The sequence below is a fragment of the Sciurus carolinensis genome, unplaced genomic scaffold (genome assembly GCF_902686445.1).
Source record: "Sciurus carolinensis unplaced genomic scaffold, mSciCar1.2, whole genome shotgun sequence".
NCBI lineage: Eukaryota > Metazoa > Chordata > Mammalia > Rodentia > Sciuridae > Sciurus > Sciurus carolinensis.
Window position 1 is genome coordinate 457,715 of NW_025920211.1, and position 23,740 is coordinate 481,454.

A 23,740-nucleotide genomic window follows, 5' to 3' on the forward strand; every position below is an offset into this window, starting at 1 on the left:
TTCCTAAGGCACCAAAAATATGTCTCAGAGAAAAGACAGCCTTTTTAACAAATGGTGCTGGGAAAACTGTATAGCTGTATGTCGAAAATGAAGTTACATCCCCCTCTCTCACCTTGCACAAAACTCCATCAAAATGGATCAAAGACTGAGGAATTAGACCAGAAAGTTTACAATTGCTAGAAGAAAACATAGGGTAAACACTCTATCATATTGGTACAGGCACCAACTTTGTTAGTAAGAACCCCAAAGTACAAGAAATAAAACCAACAATCAATAAGTGGGATGCCATCAAACTAAAAAGCTCCTGCCCAGCAAGGTAAATGATTAAGAGCATGAAGAGATAGCCTACAGAATAGGAGAAAATCTTGGCCAGCTGCTCCTCTGATAGCAGATTAATATATGGAACTCAAGAAACTTAACATAAAAAATCCCCTAAAACAAATAATCAATAAATGAACAAAAGAACTAACAGAAATCTCTCAAAAGAAACACAGATGGCCAACAAATACATGAAAAGCTGTTTAACATCTCTAGCAGTTAGGGAAATGCAAATCAGAACTACACTAAGATTTCATCTCCGTTCAGTCAGAATGGCAATGGTCAAAAATACAAACAATAAATGCTGGCAAGGTCGTGGGAAAAAAGGAACACTTGTATATTGTTAGTGGGATTGCAGACTAGTACAACTACTCCGGAAAACAGTAAGGAGATTCCTCAAAGAACTTGGGATGGAACCACCATATGACCCAGCTATTCCACTCTTTGTTATTTTCCCAAAACAACTTGGCATATTACAGATATACCCACCTCAAAGTTATAGCAGCATAATTCACATTAGCTAAATTATGGAATCAACCAGATGCCCATCAGTAGATGAACAGATTAAGAAACTGTGGTACATATACACAATGGAGTTTTACTCAGCCATAAAAAAATAATGAAATTAGGCACTTCCTGGTAAATGGATGAAAATGGAGAATATCATGCTAAGTCAAATAAGTCAAACTCAGAAACTCAAATGCCAAAAGTTTTGTCTCATGTGGAAGTTAGAGTAAAATAAAAGAAAGGGAAAGGGAATGATAGGGCCATATAAAGAACCAATCAAATATAAATTAATAGACTAGCAAAAGAAAGTCAAGCAGAGTAGAAGGAGAATGAGAAAGGGGAGGGAGGATGGGAGGGAAAATGAGGGGATCAAGAACTGAAATCAATTTCCATTCATATGAGTTTGTTGGAATGAACTGAACTACTAAGTGTAACTATAAAGCTCTAATAAAAAAATCAACTTCAGCTTTATCAGGAACTACCTGTAAAGAGAGTATCTCATCATGCTTCAATCATAGTTTCCTTATTTAATAGTCTTAAACAAAAAGTAACAGGAACATAAACATACACACACCACAGGATCATTAGTCCTGTTTAGAATAATAAAGAGCCAGATATAAAACAGCTTTGAATACTGCATCTCTACTTATAAAAACTGAACACACATGCCAGAGAAAACCCTTATTTCTTATTCCCATTGTATTTTTGAGTACCTTACAAAAGGGATCTGCATGCTAGTTTCAAAGAAGCTTTAAACAATACACTTCTCTAATAGAATTGAGATGGTCATAAATTTCAGAAAAATTTATTTCTAGACCAAAATTTGGTATTTAACTTAAAATTTCTTGAATTAACCATTTTTAAGCAACTTCTGTTTAACCTAATTAATGGTGAACAAGTATATTTAAAAAGCACTTTTTTTCTTTGACTCCTCCATTTTCAAAATTGGAAAAACTAATCATAATGTAATTCTGTTGCCTAAATTTCTACTATGATTGGATTCCATTAAGAGAACATCAAATATTAGTCACAGTGATGCCAAACAACTGCTTTCATTGGTAACAATACAGAAAAAATTAACACTTGAAAGAAATCGAAATAGAATTTTCAACCTACTTGGTGAAGAACCTGTGTTGCATGTTTCTTTTAAATAGACTACCTTTCTTGTTTAGCTCCTTCAGTTTCAGCCTGAGACACAGATTTATTTTTCTGTTGCTTGAGAACGTTGTGAGTTCGGACTTTGTAGCTCTCAAATTCGGAAGTTACAGCAGCTTGTTCTGCCTATAATATTTAAAAGAAAACATTTTCTATTGTAACATGATCTCATTTTCTTGCAGAGGTTAACAAGCTAAGGTGAAAATCTATTTTTGAAAATTATTAGCTGACATTCGTTTTAGCCCCAATTAACTTCACAAAAAGTACACTTCTGTTAGTCTTACACTTTTTTTTAAGAGTTTCAAGAATATAATTTTGTCTAACAAATTCTTAGATTTACTGACTACCCATAAACTTTGCAATACACTCTTTGCTTTTGTAACTTTATATTTTTTTATTTTTTATAAATAAAAGAAAAATTAATTTTCAAAAAGATTAAGTTCTTGAACTTCAGTTTTCAAGAGTGGTACAAATTAAATTCTACATCATCTACTTTCCTGACCTGATCTGTAAACTTTTACAACACTACTGCCAAGATTACTTAGATAAAAGCTGCACCTCTACAAAATTACTGGATCATTTCCAATTGTTTTGTATGTTGTAGACAAAAAGTAGGTTTCTATGAACATTCTATTACAATGTCATTTCATAAACATTTTGTTCTCAGAAAGAGTCAAAACACTTTTAAAAGAAAAAGTTCTTATAAATAAGTGATTTTCTTTCACATATAAATACAAAACAAGGTTGAAATGGAAACAATGTGTGTACATGTTTTTCCTTTTAGCAAAAATTTACTAAAATGATTCTTAAGGTGAGGATGCATTTTGGGTAGAGAAGGTTGAGTTGAACCAAGAGCTCATTTAGTAAGTGTTTTTAACTGCAAAACAATGAAAAAGGAGATCATAGCCCTGAGTAAACTGCTCGCTGGCAGTTAATAAAATCCCCTCGGGAGAGGCTTCTGATCTGAAGGACACACCTTGGCAGCTTGGCTCTCTTCCTGCAGTGCAGACACCCTCTGCTGGTATGCACTCATTGTGTGCTGGTGCTGCTCTGCAGAGGTCTTCAGGTGTTCGTGAAGTTTGTGTTTCTCAGATGTTATTTCAGCCAGTTGAATCTAAAAGGCAAAAGCTTTAAGCTTAGTTCTGGTAAACCTTATCTTCCCTGGTTAAAGATATTTTCCTTAAAACATGAAATTGAGATTTGAGATAAGTATATACAAGTGACAGAATTAAGTAGAGGAAAAATTTTAGGTATTATTTGTTATTATTAAAAAAGCAAAGCAATATGAAAATAATATTTTTTATGCTAAGTTGATTTACTTTTTCTTAAACCAACATCAATCAAAAAATCAATCCCCCAAAATCCCAGACTACATATTTAATACCGCAAGACATTTTACACACAAACACACCCCTCCACACACACCACATTTTAAACAAATACATAAAACTATTTTGTGAATTGCTTTGTGTGAATGCAATATCATTCAGTGGATTCAGATGAGGTTTGGGGCCATATTTATTTTATTCTGAACTATTCTACAGTGTATTATGGATCTTCAAATGCATGAAAATAATCTAGCCTGAGCTAAATGGTATACCATAGTTATATACCACCTGATTTACTACTTCTACTTCCTCAAAATGTTGAGGAAACCTTTTGAATATCCTTAAAGGGTAACTCCTTACAGGATAAATAAAATCCCTGGAAGATAACTCATTTCTTTTGTCTTTTTTTTGGTCTTTTATTTAGTTGTCAATGGACCTTTATTTATTTATATGTGGTGCTGAGAATTGAACCCAGTGCCTCACACATGCTAGGCAAGCGTTCTACCACTTAGCCACACAACCCAGCCCAAATAACTCATTTCTATATAGAACTTTTTTTTTTTGGTAGTCTTTTAAAAAGTACAAAGAACCTTACTTTGTAGACTTCCACTGGCTGTTGACTGGCCTCCAGCTCACTCTTTAACAATGCTTGAAGTATTAAATTATCAGTTTCCTACAGAATGAGAATCTTGGTTAAATTAAAAAAATGAAATTATTCATAAATAAACTATGAATAAGTACTACAATACAAAATTAAGAAATTAACATACTGCCTGCTTTGAATCTGCTAGTTCCTTTTTGGTTTTCACAACCAACTGCTTGATTTTGGTGTTTTTTCCTCATACTGTTGCTCTGAAGACTACAGTGAAGCTAGCACAGGAAGTAATTTCAGCAGAAAGAGATGAAACAGGTTTTAATGAGTGAATATAAATATGCCAATCATGAGTCTTTTCTTTGTATTAACTTACCTTCATATTAACTTTTTGAGCTTTTTATTATGGAATATTTCAAACATTCTTGATAGCAATAATAAAGTACAATAAACTCCAGTGTACCCATCATCCAGCTGAACAATTACCAATGCACCCAACCTTATCTCACCCAGACAAGGAGTCAGCGAAGTACAACCCACAGGCTCTTTTCATGAATACAGTTCTACTATAACAGCAAGACTCATTCATTCAAAACAGTCTATGGTTGCATTAGTGCGAAAACAGTGACCTGAATAATCACCACAGAGACCGTGTAGCCCATAAAGCCTAAAATACTTATTATTCTGCCCTTTCTGGAGAAAGTTTGTCAACCCCTGACCTATACCTTAACTACTCTCCGAATCCCCACTGAAATATTTTAAAGAAAATCAATTCATCTGTAAATATTCAGTGTATATCTCTGAAGTAAAGGTATGTCTATATTTGCCCTATCTCTAAAAGATAAGAAATCTACTTTTAAAAAGTACCTCAAAAGAGAGTCTGTATATTTACAATTCTACATATTAGAGGCACATACCTACTTGGTAATCTGTTTTTCTGATAGTAACTCAGAAATTTTTTTGTGAGAGGGATTATTAATGAAAGCACACTAAGGAGCCAATCAAAACTTAATAAAGAAAAAACTTTCTTGCTTACAGAGGCAAAGAAGGAATATCAAGTAGGAATAAGTGGATTCATTGTGCAGTCCACAGGCAGTCTCTGCAATGAGCAGGACAAATCTGGCTGCAGCCTGTTGTAGAAGAAACCAAGACTATATGACAGTGACTTCGTTGTCTCTGAAGCTGCAGAGATTTACAACTTGGTCATTTATAGAAAAAGTGTGCCTAACTCCTGATCTAGACTAGTTACGTAGACATTATGTAGTTGGGCTGCTGAAAAATCAGAGGCAATGATTAATTGTACAAACTTAAACTCACACACATAGGTTACATTATTTGGCAAACAGGAACAGGAGTATCTTAACTATACTCTTGTGGTAAACTAATTCAGTTATTTCCTGGCAAATATTTACCTAGTTCTGAAAAGTATTTTATAAAGGCCAAATTACACATGAAGTCTTACAAAGTGCTCTAGGAGTTATAAAAGCGAGATAGCACTATTTAAAAGTTAGAAAAGAAAAACGGTTACGTGGTTCCATGTCTACAGGTTATATTCACTTTATGTGAAACGACGAGTGAGGTTTCACAGAAGAGGAAGCATTTAGGATCAGAATCAGGATTTCAGTCTTTGCTTCCTGTTCTGTGGGGATGGGCATGAAAGAAATAATGAGGAGAATGAGGTCATGAAAGGAAGAAACACAGTAGATGAAATATACACTTGTGGAAAACACCATATCTCAAGAAGGTTTACAGCCCTTTTTAGAAGCTGTGAGAATAATGAGAATTAAATTGAAAAGTTAGATGGGAAATGATAGAAGGGTTTGAGATTAAGATGTATCTACCTTAATTTATAAGGCAGAGTGAGCAAATTACATTTTTTTTAATGCAACACTTTCTTTTTTCTTTTTGGTACTGCGGATTGAACACAGGAGTGCTTAGTCAATAAGCCACATCCCCAGCCTTTCTTATTGTTATTTTGAGACAGCATCTTCCTAAATTGCTTAGGGCCTGGCTAAATTACTGAGGTTGAACCTGAATTTGCAATCCTTCTGCCTCAGCCTCTTAAACCGCTGGGATTAAATCCAAGCACCACTACACCTGGGTGAAACATAATCTTAATGCTTCTTTTGCTACCACAAGTCCTTACTCCAGTCTTTCAAGGATTTCACTGCCATGAGGTGGAGACTTTTCCCAGATTCTCTATCATCTAAATACTCTGATACAGCAGACAGTAATCTTCCCCATCTTTAAAAGTAAACTGAATACTTCATCCCACTATTCAGATCCTTCATGAACAAGATCAAAAATACATTTTTAATTATGTTCCTTCTTTTCCTTTTTGGAAATGGAGACTGAACCCAGGAGCACTTTATCACTGAGCTACAACCCCAGTTCTTTTTATTTTGAGTCGGGGTCAGGCTAAATTGTGGAGACTGGCCTTGAACTTGCAAATCCTCCTGCCTCAGCCTCTCAAGTGGCTGGGATACCAACCGTAATGCCTATTTTAATTATATGTCACTTCTCCTTTATAGGTGAAGATTTTCACTCCAACTAGTTTAAGACTCCTAAGATAGTATTTCTTTTAGTTTTTGCTCACACTATAGCTGCAGAAAGTCTTTCACTAATCCTCTTTTTCTTTCCAAACTTATCTTTAAGACACAAATCAACCCCAGCTTTAATCATTCCAGTCTAGAGAACATCACTCTCCTCTGAATTCAACATTTCCTGTTAGTTCCATTCATTTCTGTATTTAGGTATTTATCAGTGAGAAGTGGGAGGTCTTCTTGAATAAGCACCCCTTTTTAGTTTTTCCAAGGTATCTAGCTTATCTTTCAGCAGGCTGTCAAAAATATATGAATTTACTAATTCACAAAAGCAAATGTTTGCTTGCAGGAATATAACCTAGAGTTCTGCCATGCAATTTGCACAAAGAACTTTCTTGGAAAACATGGTATATGCATGGTGTATTGTCTGGAAACCATGTAATCAATTATCCAGGTATTTAATTATCTAGGTAGTCTAATTTTTATCCCTGGATATAGGCAAATGAACTCTGTGCACTTGGACTTTGTTCATTCATGGAATTGCCTTTCTTGAGCTGTGATTTGGTCACTGGCTAAGCATGGAAGATTTGCTGTTATTAATTGCAGGGACATTGCTGAGAATATCAGTCTAATTTATCAGTGGTTCCTAAACTAACATTAACTTCAAAATCACACATGAAGCTTTTACAAAAAAAAGATTTCAAACAAAAGATTTCCCTTTATTCTAAGATTCTGAATCATTCGTTACATGTGGCTTGGTTTTCTAACAATGTTCTTCAGGTACTGTGTGACATACAAGTCAGGTCTGAGTCCTACATCAAACAATCCTCCCTTTATAAAAATCTGAGAGAATTTTCTTTCACATGATGTGGTACCAAGAAAATTGTTTCTTCACAAGCTTGCTTTCTTACTATGGATACTACAAATCTTGTAACTCATGTTTCTGCCTTTCCTCTGGCTTCTGGGATGCTAAAAAAGTAAAATTTATAGGAGACCTCTAGCAAAATATGTAAGATGTATACTTTATGTCTTAATCTTTTATCTGATTTTACTATTGAGACCTATCTCAATAGTTTCTTTTATGCTACTTCCTCATCACTTATATCTAAAATCTTACTGTATGGTAATATCTTTGTAGCCACCTTAAATTATTTTATGGAAATTCCACTTCTGGCCATAAGTAATGAATAGTCTAGACTTACCTTCCTGTCATAAACTAGGAAATGGAACAAAATACATGCAAAAAACTTTTTCTGACATTGGACAATGGCAGTGTAGGATTGTGATCTCTGAGACAAGGTCAACAAACATGTTACTTGTCTTGACTGTATGGAAGCAATTTCTGAACTGGTGCAGGGATGGGAATCTGAAATAGAGCTGGTAGTCTGAAATGCAAAGAACTGCTGTGGAAAGAACAATAAATAGATAGTTGTAATCTGGACAATTCCCAGGGCTATAAATCATTTGATTCCCCACCAGCCAGAGTGAAGACACTTTGCTAAGTACATAGGCATTCAGCAGAACTTTGAAGAGCACCCCTTTAGTGGTGGACTGAACTCGACCTGTAAGTAAAGGATACTCTAGACTCATCCTAAAAGAGATGAAAAATAATTCACGAAAGTACAAAACTGATATACAAATAACTTTACTGAAGTTTAATTTTTTAAATGAACACAAAAATATCTAGAATTCAACAATGAAAAATTCACATCTACTTTTTTTTTCCCCATACAAAGAAGCAGAAGAATATTACTTATGACAAGGAGGGAAGAAAAAAATCAACCAATCAACACAAATAAACACATGAAATAAAAAGGATGAAATTAGCAAAAAAGGGCATCAAAATAGCTATTAAATATGTTCAGGAATTTAAAGAAAAACATAAAACATATAATGGAGAAAGGGAAAATATAAAAAAATAACCAAATAGAACTCCTAGAAATGAAAAATGCAATATCTAAGGTAGATATTTTGCTGCATGGGATTAAAGAATTTGAAGACAGTAATAGGAACTATTCAAAAAGAAGCTAGGAGAGTACAAAAGTCAAACAAGCAAGCAAGCAAGCAAGCAAGAAAACAAAATAGAAGAAAAAAAGGAATAGCGTATCACTGACTTATGGAACTATATCAAGTGGTCTAATATATCTAGTGAGAGTCCTCAGGTGGGTGGGGATAGTTGAGACAAAAAAAAAAAATCAAAGGAAGTAATGGCCAAAATGTACCAAACTTGAAAAAATTTATAAAAACCCTACACATCCAAGAAGCTGAATAAACACAAATAGGATACAAAAAAGGAAAAATATACCATAAAATTCTATACCCAGTAAAACATCTTTTGGAAATGAAGGCAGATTAAAGACTTTTTCTGACAAATCAAAGCTGTAAGAATTAACTGACAGTAGTTTATACTTAAGATATAAGAAGCTATTCAACAAAAGGAAACGCATACCTGGTGGAATCTGGATATACATGAAAGAACAAAGAACCCCAGAAATGGCTAAATATCGAAAAAAATTCCTAATTTTTAATTTCTTTGAAATAGGGGTTGGTCAACTTCTCTTAATAGGCTGAATAAAAAATAAAATAGTCTTGCCAGCCACTAGTCTCTATTACAATGATTTATCTGTGGTGTTGTAACACAAGAACAGCCAAAGACACTATAAACAAATGAACATGGCTTGTTTCAGTAAAACCTTTATTTACAAAATCATGCAGCTGGCCTGTGGGCTATAGTTTCCTGACTTCTATTTTAAAAGGTAACAATTCCTGGGTGTGGTGGCACATGCCTGTAATTCCAGCAGGTCAGGAGGCTGAGGCAGGAGAACTGTGAGTTCAAAGCCAGCCTCAGCAACTCAGCAATGCCCTAAGAACTCAGTGAGACCCTGTCTCTAAATAAAATATTTTAGAAAGGGCCAGCGATATGGCTCAGTGGTTAAGCACCTCTGGGTTCAATCCCTGACACCAAAAAAAAACAAATAACAAACAAAAAAACCCACAACTATTTTCAAACAAAATTGACAATGTAGCCAGGCATGGTGGCACACACACCTATAATCCCAGCAGCTCCAGAGGCTGAGGCAGGAGGATCGGAGTTCAAAGCCAGCCTCAGTAACTTAATAAGGCTCTAAGCAACTTACTGAGACCTTGTGTCTAAATAAAATACAAAAAAACAGGACTGGGGTTGTGGTGGTGGCTCAGTGGTTAAGTGCCCCGGGTTTAATTCCCAGTACAAAAAAAAATATTTTGAATTGAATTAAAATAAAACATACCCATTTATGAGATGTAGCTAAAGAATGCCTAAAGGGGGGTGGGGTTGTAGCTCAGTGATAGAGTGCTTGCCTAGCACGCGTGAGGCACTGGGTTTGATTCTCAGCACCGCATATAAATAAATAAAATAAAATGAAGGTTCATTGACAGCTAAAAAGAAAAAAAAGCCTAAAGGGAAAGTGATAGTTTTCATTGCTAACAACAGAAGATATTTTATGGAGTCAGGTGTGGTAGCCCACACCTGTAATAACAGCCATTTCTGAGACACGAAGATTCCACGTTTGAGGCCAACCTTAGCAACTTGTTGAGACTCAGTCTCAAAACAAAAAATAAGAAGAGCTAGGAATAAAGCTCAGTGGTAGAGGGCCTATGGGGTTCAACCCCCAGTTAACTCCTATATTAAAAAAAATATATAGATAAAATGTATAGAATTACATTAAAAAAGAAATGCTTCACTACTATTCAAAATTTCCTAATCTGTTGACAATCAGCAAACTGTGGACAAAGATTACTTTTATATTCCTATTATCCACATAACAAATACTTAAATACCAAACATGAAAGAATGCATCAAGCACCAACATGGACTATAAAAATCATAATGGCAAATGGTTTTACATTCCTGCTGGTCCTAAATAATGTTCAGTACTGTGTTAGGATAGGATGGGAACTATCCAAAAAGAAGCTAGGCATTCAGCAGAACTTTGAAGAGAAGCTGCACCCGACCTGTAAGTAAAGGCTACGCCAGACTCATCCTAAAAGAGATGAAAAACGCCTGGTAAGGCCCCCTCCCCCAAATCTGTTACAATGAAACAATTTTAAGGTAAAGCAAATTTTATTTTATTCACTCACTTCTTCTTGTAGGGTTTCTTGTTTCTGTTTTTGAATTTTTATTTCTTGCTCCAAATCCTCTATCTTAATGTTTTTATTATTTAACTTCTGATTTAGTTCTTTCATCAAACGTTCATCATCGGCTATTTCCACATTCATCAATGTAGTCTGCTGGGCATCCTGAATATTTTACAAAGGATTCAGTTATTAATTTCATTTGTTAGATTGCTGACATGATGCCATAGGAATTCACAGGCTGTTCTGCTCTTTTATAATACAGAACAGTGTAAATAGTAACAAAGAAATGAGATGTTGGATACTTAAATTTTTAATTTCATAAAATCAAAGTATATTTTAAAAGCTCAACTTTCTTAGCTTTACTGTATTTCATTATGACTTTCATTAACCACAACTAGTAGTTCTAGTCTTGTGAGGGCTCTTATGAAATATTAATATTTTAAGTGGGTCTTACAGTAGTTTTCTTTTGACATTAATGTCACATAACACTCATGTATAAAATGATATATAAAATCAAACTGATGATTCGAAGCCTAGATTCTTCTGAAAAGTCAGAGAAATAAATTAAAATTCCAATTTACTGGGGCTGAAAATAAGGGTTATTTTAGTACTATACACAACATTTTAAAATATTCCTTTTTGAAGTATAAAATAGCTTCATAATATGAGCACTGACATCAGTTTTCACTCTTGGTGTTTTATTTTACCTTTTTAACAAGCTCTAGTTCTTGCATAGTTTCTGAAGCTGTTTCTTTTCCTTTTGAAGTTGTACCTGAAGTTCTTCAAGTTCTTTCATGGTACTGGAATGTTCCTAAAATTAAAAATAAAACCTCTCACAACTCAACTAATGTTAAGAAAAGTACTTGTGTTAGAGGTTACAAAATAAATCTGACCCAAAGACTCAAAAAATTTGGTGACCTTTCAATATTTAAGAAATATACATCCAAATATCACACCTTAGATTCTCAAATTAAGAGCTGGCATACATTAAGCAATTAATGAACGCACAAATGCTCCTTCAATAAGTCTTTTCCTCAAATAACATTTTGATAAAAATATGTCTATACATATGTGAATCATTTCACAGGATAATTTTTACCTTTATCTTCTGTTCCTTTTGAAGTTTTTCAGTTTCTAATTCCTTATCGACCATTGCTTTGGATTTCTGAACTTCTAAAATCTGTAATTGTAATAACTTGGCATTAGACTGTAGTGTCTCCATACGAGCCCAGAGATCTTCATTATCAGAATTTAGTTTTTCACACTGGAAGGACAAATGGTTCATTATTGTAAACATACAGAAAATATATTCAAGAGAGGAAGAAAAGGTACATTAACAAGAATATTGGAAAAGTGTGAAAAATGAAGATTTCAAAATAAATTCCACAGGATGACAGTGTTAAATTTCAAAACCCATCAGTGTTAATATTTATATGGTAAAATTTGTAAAAGACCAGATGCACCCTCAAGAGAGCAAAAGAGAAAAACGAAAAAAAAAAAAAAAAACAGGAACAAAAACAAATCCAGTGGGACTGAGATTAGAGTAATAAGCAAGACAGGATAGTTGTTTTGTTAAATTCATCTCCTAATGGCAGGGGGTATGTGGGGAGAGGGTGGAGAAAGAAAGAAATCTTATTCCTGATTGTATTTTAATTTTCTTATGCAAAAAGTATTGGAGATTAAAATATATTAAAATTTTCACGTCTGAATTTACTCAATTTGAAATTACCTGAAAAGTTAAATTTCTTAATTGTTTAGAAAGATCTTCTATTTGATGTTCAAAATTACTAGCACATTCTTTTTTCCACATCCAACTGCTCTGATTGCTTACATATTGTAATAAAAGATTCAATAAAAGACACAAATATTTAACTTTAGGTTATTATTATTCATTCAATAGGTCAGATTGTATAATCAAGCAATCCTGACATAAGATTTATAAGTCCATTTGAGATATTAAATATTTATATTCAAAGATATGGCAATGAAAATATTAATCTACACATGAAAATAGGACAAAAGATTAGTATTCTTAATATTTAAAGAGATCTTAAAAAACCCCAATTTAAAATTTATAAATGAGCTTATTCTTCTTTCGTGAGCAAGTTACACTGGAGCTTGTTCCTTTATATTCTAAGAGACCTTATAATCTAATCCATTAATTTCCTCCAGAGGAAGACCAGGTATATGAATTTTATGAAGTTCAATTTAAGAAACTACTTAAATTGCTTTTAAATTTAGAAAAGTCTTCTGTATGTAAGAATCTGCTAAAGGATCAAGCATTTTATTCTAGATTAAAGAAAATATTTTTCAAAAATCCAAACCCATCCAAAATTATTTTGGTGTGTGCAATAAAATAAAAAGCTATCTAAATCCTCTCAAATAGTTTTCTAATTCTCTCTTCTGGCACTGGGGATGAATTCAGGGGTGTTCTACCACTAAGCTACACCCCTAGTCCTTATTATTGAGGGGTCTTGCTAAATTGGTGAAGCTGGTCTAGAACTTGGGATCTTTCTGCCTCAGCCTCCCAAGTCACTGGACTGGGATCACAGGCATGTGCCACTGTGCCTGGTTAATTCCTTCTTCAGTGATTTCTTTCCTTCTTCCTTTTTTTTTTGGGGGGGGGGTATCAGGGATTTAACCAGAGGCACTTAACCCCTGAGTCACATCCCCAGCCCTTTTTTATTATTTTTTATTTAGAGGCAGGGTCTCACTAAATTGTTTAGGGTCTCAGCTAACTCTTTGAAATTGTGATTCTCCTGCCTTTCAAGTTGCTGGGATGGCAGGCATGTGCCACCATGCCTGGCAGTGATTTCTATTTTTAAATTTTCCTGGGATAGTATAGCTTAATTGGTGAAAGAATAGATATGGAATAGTTGGTAAAATTCTACCTCTGCTATGTTGTTTTGGGACTTTAAAGTCTCTTAAGAACTTTAAGTCTGTGACCTGGAGTCTCTATGCCTTAGATTTCTCACCTATAAACTGGTGATGCTGATACCATACTTCTTGTAATTGTTTTGAGAATTAAGCATACTAAGGCATGTAAAGCACTCAGAAGAGAGCCTGGCATAAAAGTACGTGTTGTTGTTATACAGAAGTCTCTGTCTCTTTTGTTAGATTAATCTGATTCTCACATTAGAATTCTACCATATTTCTATAGCTTGATAGGAAAAAAAAATGGTGTGTAAAGAGGTCACTTTCCCTTTTACATTTTCAGAAAAATTAGCTAATCTTGCTAGTTTATTTTCCATTTAAAGTTTGGAATAATTGTTATGATCACAGCCCCCCCCACCTAAAAAAATACCCTAGAATTCTTAATAAAATTGTTTTTGAATTTATAAACAATTTGAGAATTTTTATTTCAAATAATATTCAGTTACCCTATACAAGTTTTGAAGTTTTCTTCATTAAGTGCCCAAATGCTCATTAAAGTTCTCAAAATTTTATTTTTTGTCTACTATGGGATTTTCTTCTTTTTGTCAAATCCTATTTGATTACTGTTCATTCACTTCTTCCTGTTCGCCTTGCTTTGCTACATAGTCTGTATTGCATCTTTTTTTTTCTGTTTGCCCATTATTACTACTGGAATTTAAGTCCTAAGAGGTCAGGAATTTAGGATTATTTGGTTGGTGGTAGTCTGTTTGGTTGACCACCATAAGGTCCAGAGCTTAGAATTCAGTCCAGTCACCTAAATATTTGCTGAACAAATAAATACATGAAGAAATGTAATGACATTTATATTGCATTTGGTGATTTTGTTGGATTTTTTTATTTTTATAATAGAGACTTATTTTATTAAAGTAGATAGGCATATAACTTCCAGATAACAATACTTCCACTTTTCTGTTACAATTCGTGTTAAGCTTCACGTTCATTCAACTTGGTCAGAACAATATTAAATAGTCATACTAATAACAGACATCCTTTTCTTACTGGTTTTTATTAAGAAATCCCCAAACAGAATTTACTTTTAGAAAACAGTAGATAAAGGCACTATTTAATGGCTAGCCAGGGCTGCGGCTACAGCTCCATGTAGAGTGCTTGCCTTGTATGTGCAAGGCACTGGGTTTGATCCTTAGCACCACATAAAAATAAATAACATCTAAACTAAAAAAAAATTAAAAGTCAATGAAGAGTTAAAAAAAAGGTTTAACCACTTAAAATCTTGACATTAGGATTCACTACAATGTACAAAAGCAGAACAAAAACAAAAACAAAAAAAGCGGGGAACAAAAGAGATTTACTAACAAGCACAAAAATACAAAGTGATTGTTTTATAGATAGGAGCTTTACATTTTCAGATTTTCATTTCCTTCCTTCTTCCATCCTTCCATCTCTTCCTTCCTCAATTTTTTTTTCCTGATGGTTCTGGGAATTAAACCCAGGAGCACTCTAGTGTGGAGCTACATACCCAGTCCTTTAATTTTTGAGACAGGGTCTTATTCAGTTGCCAAGGCTGACCTCAAACTTGTAATGCACTTGTTTTAGCCTCCTGAGTCTCTGGGATTATGTGTGTGCCCCTGTACCTAGCTTTCCAGTTTTTTTTTTTTTTTGCGGTGCTGGGTATTGAACCCAGGGCCTTGTGCTTGCGAGGCAGGCATTCTACCAACTGAGCCATATACCCAGCCCTTTCCAGTTTTTTTTAATTTACTAGTTATTAATACAACTTGTTATAAAATAACTGTTTTACCTTATAGCTTTCTGCCCCTTGAATGAGATCTCTTATGGAAGCAGACAACTGATCCTTTTCTGAACGAACAGATTCAAGTTCTTCCCTCAAAGTCTGGACCTATTATAAATATAGAGTAAAATTTAAGAGTCTTTCATGAACAGAAAAACTGCAGATTTTCTAAAATGTAAGATTCTTGAATCTTGTGTTTTTGAATTGGCTTACCACTTTTTTGCTGGAATCGAGTTCTTCCTTTGCTTTCACAGTAACTAATTTTATCTTATTTTTTCCTCCTTCTCTTTGGATTCTTTTTCCAGATTTCCTAAAATCAGAAAATGAAAGGATTATACCTGAAGTCAAACGGAAAAAAACATTCAAATTACCTGCTTATTTTAACCCTAGAAACTCATTTTTATTTTGGAACACAAAATCTTCAGTTTGAAGTTAAAATAGCCAAAACATCGATATCATCATTAAGTGAAAGTTTAATCATTCATTATCTAAGTAAGGCAAAAGTAAGAAATCTCCATTTTTTTCAGTTCTCTAAAACAGTACACTTTTAATAATCTTGGATTTGGAAAAGTTAAGACTCCTTTATGTTGGGTTTTCTAGAAATGTGGTATGCTAGGACTTTCAGTGGTGGTTGTAAATTGGGACTGAGTAGAAAAGGTAACAGATATGTATAAGTATCTATGTACAGTCCTCCTTTTGGTTGGTGGATTTGAGTTTCACAGCTAAACATGTAATATATTAGAACTACCCAATTATTTTCCCCTTAAGCTCTTTACTTTTCCTATATGAACTCTGGTGCTCAGGACTTTACTTTTTGGTATCTTTATATATATTTTAGCTGTAGGTGGACACAATACCTTTATTTTATTTTTATGTGGTGTTGAGGATTGAACCCAGGACCTCACACATGCTAGGCAAGTGTTCCACCACTGAGCACTATTTTTTGATATCTTTACTAATGATCTGTATTCCTGTCCTTACCTATTAATCAGTGTGCACCTGTGCCACAGAGTGCAGCAAAGGTCAACTGTTCTACTTCTTGCATTTCATTTGCAATGCCATCTCACCTACTCTGGCATTAGACCAGCAATTTCACCTAGTGTATTTCCCCCCAACAGTTTATAAACATGCAACAAGAAAAATATCAAGCTCTGATATTTTTCATAACTTACAACAGGCAACTTCCTGTGCTCAGTATTATATCTTTGTTCACACCTCAGACTACTATAAAGCTCCCCTGTGCAGTAAGCTCTTAGATGACCTATTAACAGTGTCTAGAACAGGTGGACATTCAAATAATATTTGCTCAATGAAAAATCTCCCAAGTAATCATGTAAATATTTACAAATGATGTCACATAAGTGTTTTGTTGGATTAAATAGAAAGTGACAATTGAAAGGAAAGGCAAACAGCAGGGGGCAATGGAGGTTCAAGGCAAAGGAAGCTACTTATGTTTTTAACAACTCATTACTTAGCTACTTTATTTCTTGATCTATCCTTTTTTAAAAAACTTTTTATATTTTTATATTTTTTAATTTCCTGATCTATTCTAACCAGAATCTGTCTAATAGTGACAACATATAAAACCATAGTTACCTATTTTTTCTTCCAGCTCTTTTACTGAAGAGAGTTGATCATTATTTATAGAAGGTGATTTCTCTATGGACTCCTAGATTTTATAGGGGAAAACAAAAACCAATAACAGAATTTACTTACTGTCCCATAATTAACAGGCAAACTGATTATCTGTGTCTGTTAACAGACTAGGTAATACTAACCTTATGTATATGGCATTTACTATAAGTACTAACAGTACTCAGGGGCAAAAGTAACATGTCAAATATCAAATATATGTGTAAGAAAGAAATGATCAATGATGACTATAGTTTATCAGTTTTTACATCACAATTTTTAAAGAAAACCCTAAAAATGTAGCCAAAGTGAAACTGCCCACTTTTTTGCTCAATACTGCTCTTTAAGAAAGATACTACGCTTAAGAATAAAACTCAAATATCTTCATGATTAAAGTTTTGCTAGTGACTAGTTACAAACTTTAGAGCCCTAATCATTTAATCTTATTTAAGTTCAAAGTTTTAAAATATCTATATTCCCAAAAAAGATCATGTAAGAATAAACAGGATATACATCTAAATATTTAAAGCATTTTTCAGAAATCTGCCACTTGAGCTTAAATGCTGAAAAATTTACTTCAAAGTGTAAAAATATTAATACATGCATTTTCTAGAGTCTATGACCAGAACTAAGAATTTATTTGAATCAATAAAGTTTAAAGTACTAGTACCATTAATAATATCAACTCTGTTCTCACATCTTGCAATTCACATTCTTTTTGTTGTAGTAATGGCCTTAGACTTTCAAGTTGCATTATATAAGATTTTTCATAATGGACTTCATTTCTGCTATATAATGTTTGAGATACTTCTTCAACTTGAATTAAAAGATTCTGATTTTCAAGTCTTGTTTTTTCATTAGCATTCTTCATTTCTAGAAGATCAAGTTGTAGTGCCTCCTTTTCTGACAAGGTTTCTTCTAACTCTTTCCTTAAGGGACCTTATTCTTGTTCATAGTCTCTCAATAAAGACCTAAGTTCTTCACACTGAACAACATTCTCTTCTTGAAGGCACTTAATCTCTTTTTCTAATTCTAATACCCTTTCGCCATATTGAAAAGAATCAAGTTGTGTTTTTCTTCATTTATTTTTGTTAAGGATTCATTAACAGTTTGTAGGATATTCTCAACATCTTCCTCGTCATTTTCTTCTGAACTCTTTGACCCAATTTGTTTAAGAAAATTGTGCACCTGGGTTTTGACAAATGACTTCTGGACTTGCTCATTTTCAAACAGTTTATTTAAATTATCTCGCTCTACAACCATGACCTGAAGCTTCTTTTCTAATTGGGTAATATGTTCTTTTAGGATAAAATCTTTTTGAAACAGAAGAGCTTCCAAATCCCTATTCAACTGGTTGTTTTCAGAGTTTAGTCTATTATTTTCCTCATGAAGAGACTTTGCTTTCGATGAAAATATTTCCTGGTTTTCAGAGAGGGTTTTGATTTGAATCATAAGGTTTTCTATTTTTTTGGTCATTTTGATCTTTTTCTTTTAAAGTCTTATCTAGTGTTCCTGTTAATTCATTTACCCTTTGTTCTAGTCTACTATTGTATTGGGCAGTTTGCTCTACTCTCTCCTTAAGTTCTATAGCTAAGCTTTCTTCCCTTTCACATTTATTAAGGAGACTATGTATTTCTTCACAGGAATTTTTAATTTTACTTAGAAAATCATCTTTTTCCTCAGCAAGAGAACTTACCTTTGCTTCAAATTCTTGTAACATGGTATCTCTTTCACTGAGACTAACTGAGTAAAATTCATTCTTTTCCTGAAGGCTCTTTATGGTATTTTCAAGTTCAGGTACTAATCTTTGTTGAGATAATAACTTTTCATTTTCTCCCTGGAGTTGATTTACAGTTTCCAGAAGAGCATCTTTTTCATTAAATGCAGTTCTGAGCTTCTGCTGAAGTTCATGAACATCAGATGCTTGCTGTTGTTTCATTGATTCAAACTCTTGACTTATTTTCCCAGGAGATTCTCCCAGTTCTGTTTGTAAAATTTCCATAATCTCTCACAAACTCTCATAATTTAATATTACTTCTTGCTTTTCTTGTTGTAGGTTTTCACAATGTTCCTTAAGACCCAAACATTAATGTTAATTTTTCTTTTTCTGAACCTGACAAAATTGTCTCATTTAGTTGTAATATTTCTTTTTGATGTTGTTCATTAAGATTCTGCACTTCTTTGTTATGTTCTTCTATAGTACAGAAAAACTGTTTTTTTAAATCTTCTGGCTCATATTTTAATTTTTCTATTACACAGCCTTGTTCTTCTTTAGCTAATAGGGGTTCATTAATTTTAAACTCTAAATATTCTCGTTCATGAAAAAACTCATCCCCTATATGTTGGGCATCCATTTCAAGTTTTAATTTAAGATTTTCATATGTTACCTCATCTTTTAAGATACTAAGTCACATAGCAGGAATGGCACGAGAGTCACTAACGGACAGGGGAAAGGCCGGCACCCCCTCTGCTGTCTGAGCCCTCAAGAGAGCCCTTGCTTTCCAAGGTCCGTGGCCACTTCTCCCCCCCGGCCCCAGAGGAGCTGGTGTTCAGGTGCCACACCCTCCATGGTCATTGCCCAGCCTCCAGTGCCCATGACACACCAGGGAAGGAGTGGCCTCACCAACCAGGCGGGAGTCAGGGTTCTGGCTGCCCAAGGGCTGGAGGACCATGGTCAGGGGTTCCAGGTGCAGAGGTGGGCTCTTGTCTTCATGGTCCTTGCTGCTGTGACAGGACACCATTTCAAGATCCCCAAACTTGTGGTCACTGCACATGCTTGTCAAGTACAAAACAGATGATGTGTGTCCAGCCTTTAAAAGAAAAAAAAAAAAAGTAAGCGGAAAATATGCACCATTATTAAGTATTAGTTTAAAATGTGTTTTTAAAAGTATATGTGAATGAAAGTTCTCGAAGGTGAGGCCCTAACAGACCCAGGTCCTTTTCTGCAGCCATTGAACCCTAAGAATGAGGGAGCATCTCTCTCAGCGGGTTTTGTCTGCTCCAAAGGGCATCAACACCTGCAACCTTGGGGTGTGGCGGCACCCCAGCCTGTGAGGAAGGTGGGGGTGCCTGACAATCCCTCTGGCCCATGGAGGGGCGTGTCTGCTCCACACCCACCCAGGGAGCACACCACCAGCCCCCCAAACCAGGGGGGCACCCGCTCAATCCCTCCAAGCAGTGGTGTGATTCCTGACCAGCCCCTCTATTGCGTTCAATGCCCACTCGGGACACCCAGCCCATCAGAGGTGACACCGGACTCACACCCCCAACTACTGGAGGCCCAATCATCTCTAGCACATTGTGTGTTCACACCCAAGGGATCACCTTCCTACACATGCCCTCTGGAGCCCACAGACACAGAGGTGGTGAGAGGGGGACTGTCACATCACAGAAAGCCACCATGCTGCAGGCTCCTACCATGTCCTTGTCATTGGTTGAGGTGTCATAGTGCACAGGGTCGTTGGCGTGGACCTGCTTCAGTCTTTCAAGCAGGCCCTCCACCAGGTCTCTCTATCCTTGAGCTCGATGAACTGGAAGGCCATCTTGCTCCTGATGCTGATGAGGATGGGGCTGGGCAGCAGACTGGTGTCCTCCATCTTCTCCATGCTCACTACCTGATGCAAAAGACGACACATGAAGGGGAGGTGCTGGAGAACGGAACTGACCAATTACGTTCTGTACATGTTCCAATATGGAACAATGAATCCCACTGTTATGTATATTTGCAAGGCACTAATAGAAAGATTTGAATCACAGTAAGTACTGCAGAAAAGAAGGAAGGCAGGCCTCCATGTACATGCTCAGAAGTTAATCTAACATGGAATAATGGCAACAAGGACCTGGTATGAAGGTTGAAAAGTGTGCAAGGGAGCATTAATCACAATCACCAAAAGGTAGAAGTAACCCAAGCTTCCATGCACAGATGAATGGATAAGGGAACTGTGGTTTAGGCTACCATGGAATATTACTCAGACTTCCAAAGGAAGGGAATTCTAACAGATAAGAGGTGGATCAACATTAAGGACACTGTGTGTTGCAATAAAGAAGTCACAAAATGACAATGCTGTAGGATTCCACTTACAAATTGGTTACAAGGTAAATTTGATGCTACGCATAATTCCAAAATCAATTTTTTAGGTATGTAGGTCATCATGTCGATTTCTTGCTCCACTGATAATAATGCTTGCAAAATGAAGACATCTACTGCAGAAGGAGGGCATGGAGGTGGGAAATCATACGAGGGATAACACTGAGTTCCTAAACAATCAGGCCCAGGACCTATGCTAAGAGAAGCGAGACCCCAGAGGTCTTGATGTGTCACAGCTGTGGTACCCCCTCAGCAGAGAACCCTGAGATCAAGGACCTTGAGGAGGCATTTTTACATCTTTCACAAGTTCCAGAGAAGTATAAAGGCCAAACGATTTGCCATGTGTTTTCTAAAGGCGAACTTTATAGTTTGCCTTTTCCTTTGTCTTTTTTTGGCAACAAAAGGGGAGGATCCCTTCCTAAGAGCTGTAGGAAAAGCTTGAATTGCGAGGCATGTACTTTTGAATGACAGCTTTATCAACAGTGTGAGGTTAGGGTATGTTGTTGTTACCCATCACTTCTAGGCAACTTTTGGTTGCCACAGCAAAAACAGAAAAAATGAAGGCTGACTGGTTAATGGTGTAATTCAGGTCATGCTTCCTTCCTGAATGCTGACCATCTAGATGTCCCTCTTTAGAGGACAAAACAGTGCAAATGTCCCGCACCCCATGTGCCCCATCTCACAGCCCAAGTTGCTCTGGTTCGGATAGAGTTTGAGTGTGTCCTCCAAAAGTTCTTGTGTTGAAAGCTTGATCCCCAATGGGGCAGTTAAAGGGTGGTGGAACCTGAACAGGTGAGGACTAGTAGGGGATGGGTGGGTGTCGGGGTGCCCGGGACCCCTGGCCATAGGTGTGGCAAGGCCAAGATGGCGCCTGGCAGGATGCCAGTGTGGTTGAGTGTAGCTAGCTTGTGCGCAAACAACTGATGTCACTTGAGGAAGTTTCAGTGATTGGTTGAGGCCCCCTCATGGACGTTGCATGATCACTGCATGCCTGTATATGCTGCCTGTATCTGTCCACGCTCTCCCCTCCTGCTCTGTATGATGATTGGTCGCTTGGGGGCATATAGTGAGGTGTAGCTTCCCCAAAAAGAAGAAAGAAGAAGCGAGAGAGAAACCACGGCAGACGCGCGCAATAAACAGCTGAAAAGAACCAGGTGTCGTGTCTCTCTGCGGGCAGGGAGTGCGATAGGTGGGTCACTGGAAGAACAGCCCTCAGTAGGTATCATGGGACCTGCTTCATTCCCACAACAGGGGTTGTTACAACACAATGGTCCCTCCCCAATCTCTGGCTTCCTGTCTTAACACATGATGTTTCCATCTACTCATGCTCCTGCCACAGGGACACTGTCCACCACAATGCCTCACTGGTGCTGACCCAGTACCATGTTATTCCTTTTTGTTTTTCTTCTTGGTTAATAAGTAAACCTGACATCAAGCATTTTGTTTTAGCAACAGAAAATGGACTCAACAAAACGGGTTAAATGACAAAAGGCTGCTTCAGAGTGTGCACAGCAGGTCAAGCAGAGGTGAGGGGCAGGGTCTACCTCTCTGAGCAGCCATCTTCTCTGCTGGCAAAGCAGGTGGAGCTGTCAGAGGTAAACATTTGTCCCTCAGTGTGGCAGTGATCGAAGGGAATCGAGAGGAGCAGTCCACCACAGCGTGCAGCTTCTCCTTTCTTGGCAGCCTGAAGAAGCCTCGGAAAAGCTCCTTCTGTACTCTGGCTTCAAGGTCCCTGGTGAGAGGTGGAAGAAGTCAAGAAGACATGGAAAGGTCTACAGAGAGGAGACTCCAAAGGAAAACACTTTTGAACTCGCTGGCACAACCTGATAGTATAGAGACTGAAATAAGAAGTCATGCCGCTCCAGAGCCAGTCAAGCCCGTGGTCCATCCAGACCCACGGTCGACCTTGGGAGCAAATGCGAGGAGCAGATTCTGCTGTCCCCACCAGCAAGAATTTCATGAACTCATGAACTAAAATAAGCATTCCATCCTGGTTGGAGTTACTGTGAGAAGTACTCTAAAAATGGCAGCAGAGGCCATGTGTGGAGGTCAGATGACAAGCAGGGTGAGCATCGGTGAGACATGGGGAAGGTGGAGCCCTCACATGCTGCTCGTGGAAGTCCAAATGACGCACTCATGTTGGCAAACAGCCAGAAGCCCTCAAACGTTGAAAGTGGACGCAGTGCTTACCCAGACATTCCCTCCCAGGTGAATGCACACAACACAATTGAGAATTGATGTCCACTAACTGGCACACAAATACAGCAACAGATTCATAGTTGAAGGTGGAAACTACCCCACGTGCACCAATTGATGAATGGACACAGCAAATGTGGCACATCCCCTCAAGCAGGGTAGATAGTACTCAGCCATCAACAGAAGTGTGCATGGACAGAGCTTGGAAACCTCAGGCTGAGTGAAAGAAGCCAGACACAAAGACCATGGGGTGCCAGGTTCATTTACACGAAATGTCCACATAGAAGGTTGACAGACAAAAGTAAGGAGTGGCTGCTCATGAACGTGAGTGAGGCTTCTTTGGAGGGTAATAAAGGTTCCGTGGCTGTGGTGATGATTGTGTGGTCCTGTGATTCTTGTAAAAACCTGAACTACCCATTGAAAGGGTTAATTGTTCATATGTGGATATCCAAAAGGGAGCCTGACTTTTCTCCAGAGGAGGACCAGGGAGCCAGGGGAAGCCAAGGGCACTGCGCAGTTTCACACACTGAATCATACACAATTTCCTATGTTCGTATAGGAATATACGCCTGGTGTAGCTCCACA

At 36.5% G+C, this 23,740-nt stretch overlaps 1 long non-coding RNA gene and 1 pseudogene across 1 annotated transcript; both read right to left on the bottom strand.

Annotated features, from left to right (window-relative positions):
* Nucleotides 1-1,976: 1,976 nt before the first annotated feature.
* LOC124975108 (uncharacterized) lies at nucleotides 1,977-3,994 on the bottom strand. Its single transcript, XR_007106845.1, has 3 exons — nucleotides 3,904-3,994; nucleotides 2,957-3,094; nucleotides 1,977-2,106 (listed from the first exon to the last, which is right to left on the bottom strand). It is a non-coding gene; the product is annotated as an uncharacterized LOC124975108 (long non-coding RNA).
* Nucleotides 3,995-10,564: 6,570 nt separating this feature from the next.
* Nucleotides 10,565-23,740, bottom strand: part of LOC124975103 (TBC1 domain family member 8-like) — a 37,273-nt pseudogene continuing 24,097 nt past the window's right edge.